We start from the raw sequence: 7,249 nt of genomic DNA, 5'->3' as shown, positions 1-7,249 counted from the left end.
TGCATGCATCCGATGAAGTGAGCTGTAGCTCACAAAAGCTTATGCTCAAATACATTTGTTAGTCTCTAAGGTGCCACAAGTACTCCTTTTCTTTTTACATACATCTGAGTATCAGGTTTCCATAATAAACACTTGTGATTATCAATCTGAAATTTCTGTTTTTTGCAAATCAGCTGAAATGTTCACTTAAAATTTGTTCTTTAGAAGAAAGGTCATTCACTAGACTATTTGCAGAAGGCAAACATATAAAAGTGGCAAGAACACTGTTGAAGGGTACTTGTCTAAAAATAGGAATGTATTTACTTGGGGAAATGTTACACAGCATTTGCCCAGCTCTAGTGGAGACTGATGTGAAGTCTTCCATATATCTACAAAACAGGTTCAGCAGAAGATATCCAAGTTTCTCCAAATAGCCCCTCTCCCTCCCATGCATCTCAACCCTGCCTGTCTTACAGAGGCTGTCTCTTGGAGTAAGGGAGTTCACTTTCCATGTCTGTTCATTGTAAATGACTACAGTGGAGAATCAGGCACTAGCTATTTCCAGGAGCCTTAGCAGCCTCAATCTGATTTGAGGTCCCAAATCAGCAAGCGCTTAAGCATGAGCCTAAATCCTGTTGACTTCAGTGAGATTTCAGTGGGATTTAGGCAGGTGATTAAAGTTAGGCACCTGTGTAAGTGCTTTGCTGAATCTTGGCCTGAGTGCTTCTGCAGTGAGTAAGTGTGGTGTCCCTTCTACAGCTCCTGCCTGCTGATTAAACATTACATGGAGCCAGAAGTTATACCGAACCAATTATTTTCTCCAATTCCACTGGATTTGCAAGAAGACCTTGTAGAAAAATCACATCAGTTTAAACAACAACTTGAAATTTTCCTCTTTGTTGTGGGGCCTTCAGGAGACAGCTAAAGTGCAGTTAATATTTCCCTGTGTGAGGCCCCTCAGTTTTGCAGGTATATGCTGCTTTGGCAAGGGAGTCAGTAGAAGATTGGGTACAGATGATAGACAAATTTGATAAGTATTTTAGCTTTTTCCCAGAAAAATAATTCTTCTGAGAAATGCTTATTGTTTGGGGTTTTTTTCCCCTATGCATTCAAGGACAGTTTGAACTAGTTGATGCGTATGTGAATGATTTAATGCTTAAAACTTAATCATGTGAATCTGGAGACCTAAATGACTCTTTATTACAAGAAAAGATAGGTTTATATGTGGAATACAAAATGACATAGTGAAGCACAGACTTCTGCAGGAAGCTGATTTTTAGGCTTTTGTAGAGCCAATGAAATTAAGAAAATGAAGATTCAGGTTCTAAGTGGCTCAGTGCGCAATAAGTAGTTACTGTTGTAATGATCTTGGGGTTCATTAAACAGCAAACCAGTGAATGAGAAAGGAATAAAACTTCAATAAAACAAACTGGAGTGTGTCTCTGGTGAACTGCTGCACACAGTCATGTGCTGTTTCCAACCCCTGCCTCAAGGGCACATCTCCAAATTCCTGTGTTCATATTACTGTCCCTTATGAAGGAGTGTCTCTAAATTATAATCTTCTACAAACATATCTCTACAACTGTAGCCCCTGGGGCACGATTTCAAAAAGAGAAAAACAGAAATGAAGGAAGCCAAAATAATAAAATAGGAGAAAGACTGTTTGTTCTAGCAGTGATGAAAAAATAATTGCTCTTAATACCCAGGAGTCTTCTAGGTATTCAAAAATAAAAGAAAAGTGTAATATATTTTGTTCTGGCCTGGGGTGAGTCCTCATATACAAGATATGATAACTCACTACCTACATGTACTTGCTTAAACAAACAAAAAAAGATCTAGGGCTGTAAAGTCCCCCAAAAGACAAAATAATGTTTCATACAGACATTTATGTATTGTTAATTGATCTCTACTCTCCATTAAAGGAGATTAACTTCAAAACTACTAAACAGAAGGAGCAAAGTCATAATTACATGTATCAAATCACAATTTGCAAGGCATGGATTACCAGGGCCGAGTTTTCCAAAGATAAGAACCTAATGTTAGGCTTCTAAATCCATAGTTGGGCACCTGTTAGACTTCCAAAAGTGCAGAGCACATGACAGCCTCCATTCAATTAGTGGGACCTGTTGAGTGCTCAGCACTTCTGAAAATCAAGTACCTGAATATGATTTTAGGCCCAAAGGTTCGATTGCCAACAACAGGTTCCATTTCTGAAGTGCAAAACGACTACAGACACTATTCCTAAAGTTGCTATGTCTACACATGTAGCTGAACCCTCACTATAAAGGACCATTATTGGCCATAGTGTGAGAGTACCAACCCACATATGCATGACTGAATAAATTATGTTTGGCTAATTAAATATTCTTGAAACTATTAAGCAGCTGCATTTTAATGTTATTTCTAACTTAGAAGTGTTGCCTCAGGCCCTATCAAGACAAGAGTACAACTGTGTTTTTATAACTAGGTCATGACACCCCCATTTGACCCAGTTATAACAATCATCGCTAGTTGTGTCCATACAGCAGCCTTTTCCACAACACAACCATATGTCAATTGTTCGTGCATCCACCACTTAGCACATGCCTAAATGTGTTTGCAGCAGGGCATTGTGGGCAGCTGTTCCATACTGACTCCCCAAGGGGGTAGTATCCAGTCTATATGCTTACTGGGGCAGCACAAATATTTTGTGGGGTGATGTTGCTTGCATCTTGAGATATCCTACATCACTGAGAGCTGGAAGGAGGGAAGATTGGCCAGGGTAGGCACAGTTATGGGATTCTGCCTACATAGCATAATAAGCGTTATTACTTTGTTATAGGAGGACAGCCCTATGGCAGCCAATAGTGCCGGTGAGGTCTACGCAAAATTAGCTCTCATAGTTACTAATAGAGAATTAGACAGGTTCTCTGTGGACACAACTCATCTCATTACCTCAGTTAAGGTTATTACCTCATGTCATTACCTCAGTCAGTTAATAGTGTAGAGAGGCAATTGATCTATCTAGAAGGGGGAGATGTAAAGACAAGGTCCCTGTTACAAGAATGGAAGATACTGTACTTAGGAGATAATGCAGTGTTAGCTTGGCAATGACTATGCAAGTACCCCTGGTTAGCTTCTGAGCATGAATCTACAGACAGTGAAAAGATAGTTCAGCTAATGTCTTGAAAAATATGGATATCAAGTAGCTTTGAGATATCTTGATGGTGCATCGTTGCCACTACTAAATCTAATGATTAGATGTTCAGCATTCAAAAGCAGCCAGTAAGGTAGGGTTTTAGTGGAAGGGCCTCCATTCTTCCGCTGTACTGGAAACAGAATAAACATATGGGAATTTTTCTTGTGTGTAATGCTGATCCATGAAAGCTGTCTTTAAACTTCACACAGCCTCCTGACAATATCAAGTTACCCCATATCTGCCAGGAAAAAACAGGTCGATATTTCAAAACATGAGGCTTCCTAAAATACTCTGCGAAAGGTGTATTTAGATTTGCATTCCCACCCCAGAAATCTACCTCAGCCAATCATGACTGACTGCATAATCCAGAGGAGGTCAGAAAAGCCTGGGTATCCAGAGGTAAGGACAACTCATAACATCCTGAATGAGGTGATGGCTGTTGAAAACCACCTGAGGATTTGCATTTTAGTTGGCTGATCAAACCAATATAATGATGATCTAAGTCAGGGGTCAGCAACCTGCGGCATGCGTGCCAAAGGCGGCACATGAGCCGATTTTTACTGGCACAGTGCTGTCAGTCGGGGTCCCGGCTGTCGGCCCCACTCAGCCTGCTGCCTGCCTGGGTGAACAGAACCCCAGGCCAGCAGCAGGCTGAGTGGGGCCGGCGGCCGGGACCCTGGCTGGCAGGAGCTAGAGGACAGAACCCCAGACCGGCAGTGGGTGAGCCGCTGCCAGTTTGGGGTTCTGTCCGCCATCCTGCTCAGCCTGCTGATGGTTTGGGGTTCCGGCCGCTGGCCCCTTGCCAGCCAGGGTCCCGGCCATCGGTCCCGCTCAGCCTGCTGCCGGCCTGGGATACCAGCCGCTGGCCCCACTCACTTCACTGCTGGTCTGGGGTTCCAGCCGCCTGGCCTCCTGCCAGCCAGGGTCCTGGCCACTGGCCCACTCAGCTCGCTGCCAGTCTGGAGTTCTGTCGGGGGGCCCCTAAAATGTAAAATTTATTACTGGCACACGAAACCTTAAATTAATGAAGACTTGGCACGCCTCTTCTCAAAGGTTGGCGACCCCTGATCTAAGTGATAAGCCAGGATGATCTAAGTGATAAGGGAAAGGCAAGCTCTCTGGTTGTTCCACCATTTAATGTACCTGGTTTGAGTTAGGATAGGTGGTTTATTGATTACAGCATGGGATTTGGAGTCAAGGCTCCTCCATTCTATTCCCAGTTCTGCCACTGACTCACTGTGTGACTTGTTCAGCTCAATTAAAACTGAGCTGTAGAACTGGTATAATAATATGTACCTCACAGGAATGTTGTGAGACTTAAACTAAAGTTTCTGAAATGTTTTGGAGAAGGTCCTTGGATGAAAGGCACACACACAAACTATTATTAGTGCTTCTAAATGGAAAGCACAGAAATGAACTGCAGTCATTTTAAGAATTAGAAGCTTTTCTCAAACTATTTCAGTGTATATAATTAATAGTTAGTTAGTTTGCCCTTCCGTCAAACCAATATAACGTCAGAGGGATGGCATTTTTTAACTGTTGTAGACTAGCCAAGGTCACATTCCATTGCAAACCGATTGTCTTCCAATGCATACCATTCCTTGGGATAGATAAATAATGAGTTAATGTTTACAGGCAATACTGCCAATAGAAAATCCCCTAAAAAAAAAAATCTCATTCTAGTATTGATTTCACTGTATTTTATCCCACATGAACACTGAGGGAAAGAACAAGCAAATGCCAATTAGACTTTCATTTAGAGGTTTATCAAGCAGGATGACTAATATGGTTACTTTAATATAATTAGAAAGTGACAGGCCATCCTAGCAAACGGAGTTAATTTCACTTACACTGATACTACTTAGACCAAGGCTTAAAAATACGTTTAGTGCACAGGAGCACAAGATCTCTTGAAATTTATGCAAGACTCTGCACCTTGCTGTGATTGATTTCACAAAGAGCTTTCATTAATGTCTACTGGCTCATTCATTTTTGAACCACAGTACAGCAATATTCAGCAAAGATGGTCCAAGATTACAGGTATCTTCGAGAACATATGCCCATAACACAACACCCTTCTCTCCTGAGCTGATCTTTAGTGTCTGCTGTAAAGTGGGCTGATCCTGCAAACAGTCCAACACTGTATATACATCTAGATCAGCTTACACCTGGGATGAATTTGGCCCCTTGTGTTTTTTAAAGCCCTCTCAATGGAAAATGCTCATTATTGTCCCAATTTAGCAATGCACTAAAGTATGTGCCTAAGCCCCATTCACTGGACTTAAACCTGTGCTTAAATTTATACATGTGTTTTGCTGAACTGGGGCCACACGTCCCTATTATGTATTCTAAGTAGCATGGTGCATCAAAAGAAACATGAGTTCACTCAGTCAATCATGGTCTTGCGTTCTTTCCCATAATGAAATAGTCATTTATTTTCATGTTTAAATCTTTTTTGTAGATTAGAAATAAAGCTCCTTTTCCCTCAGGAAAAAGATATTTCTTTTCAAGTTGGTTAATTGGCTTATTCAAATAGTGCTCCGAATGTGACTTCAGCCTTGCAGTGATCAGGAAGCAAATGTTCAGCAGTGTATTAAAAATACAAGTTGCAACTCGCGCACTCACTGTTACTGGTGGTATGTGCACGGTAGTTAACCTTTCCATGGCATCACTCCAGGAGGAAATATTTTGTATATCAGCCACCGTTCCATTCTCTGGGAATGTATCAAGTCCAGCACAGCAAGCTTTGAACCATTTATTTGTGTGCTGTACTCGAGGGCTGAATTATAGGTATATTAGTGCAACTGGTAAGAATATTATGGCACCCCTCTTTTTCCCCATGTGCCCCAAGTCTAAAGATTGAAAGAAAAAGTCAACAATATATTTTCAAATCTCTAATTCCTGGCCTTGAGAGGCACCATATAATATAAGCTGGAGCATGGAACCCTATAATAAAATTCACTACTCTGAACATTCTTCTCTTGATTTTTCTTTACCTTTTCTCTTCCTTTTTCCTTCTGCTACTTTATTTTAGTGCATTCATCTTCTCTCCTCCCCCTAGTTGTCATTCTCTTCTCATTTACTACATCTTTGCCTCTTCCTATGTATCTCCCCCACTTTTTCTTCTCACCTATATATCTGCCTCCAGACCTACTAACACTTCATTTCCCCCACCATCTGTTTCCTTCTGTTTCTTTTCTCCCTCCTTCCCTTGGTTACACCAACTCACTTCCTCCCTTCCGCCCCACCTGCATTCATCCAGCCTCCATTTGTAATGTTTGCAGCATCTTGTGCAGTGCACTGTGGGATGCAACATATCCCGGTATGCATGGTTGCAGGAGAATTCAGAATGAAGGATGCTGAGGGAGAGCGCCAGAGGGCTCCTGAAGAGCTGGTGTACCAGCATGTTGTTGTGGGAAGGATTTCAGGGCACCCTCTGTCTTGTGGAGGCATGGAGTCTACCTTGTTAACATACACTTAATCCTCTTGCCATTTCATCATTGTGGAGGGAGTGTAAAAAACCCAGTATCCTACCCCCTGCCTTTCATTTCAGACAGCTTCAATCACAGGAAGAAGAATGTGTTAATTATGGCACTAACTCTGTGGTTTATTTAAATGAAAACAAGGCAAAGGCAAAAAATGAGCACTCTTTCAACTGACATTTGGGAAGCAGTTTTGGAGCCAAGACTGCCTAACAGTGTACAGGTTTCAGAGTAACAGCCGTGTTAGGCTGTATTCACAAAAAGAAAAGGAGGACTTGTGGCACCTTAGAGTCTAACCAATTTATTTGAGCATAAGCTTTCATGAGCTACAGCTCACTTCATCCGATGCCACAAGTACTCCTTTTCTTTTAACAGTGTACAGCAGCTCAGTTGAGACAGGGATAGAATGTAGTGTGGCGTGAGCTGTCTCCCTGATACATATCACACAAGAACCTTCACAGTCACTGATTACAATGAATACATAGTTGACATTACTGGAGACAGTTCAGTTGAAGACAAAAAGTTACATGAACTCAACACTGCCTTTAACAATATGCCTGGTCCTTGAAAATGTAGTAAACTCTTAGAACTAAAACAAACAAACCTTGTG

Source organism: Lepidochelys olivacea (genome assembly GCF_965140295.1).
Source record: "Lepidochelys olivacea isolate rLepOli2 genome assembly, chromosome: 5".
Taxonomy (NCBI): domain Eukaryota; kingdom Metazoa; phylum Chordata; order Testudines; family Cheloniidae; genus Lepidochelys; species Lepidochelys olivacea.
Note: the sequence above shows the minus strand (reverse complement) of the source record.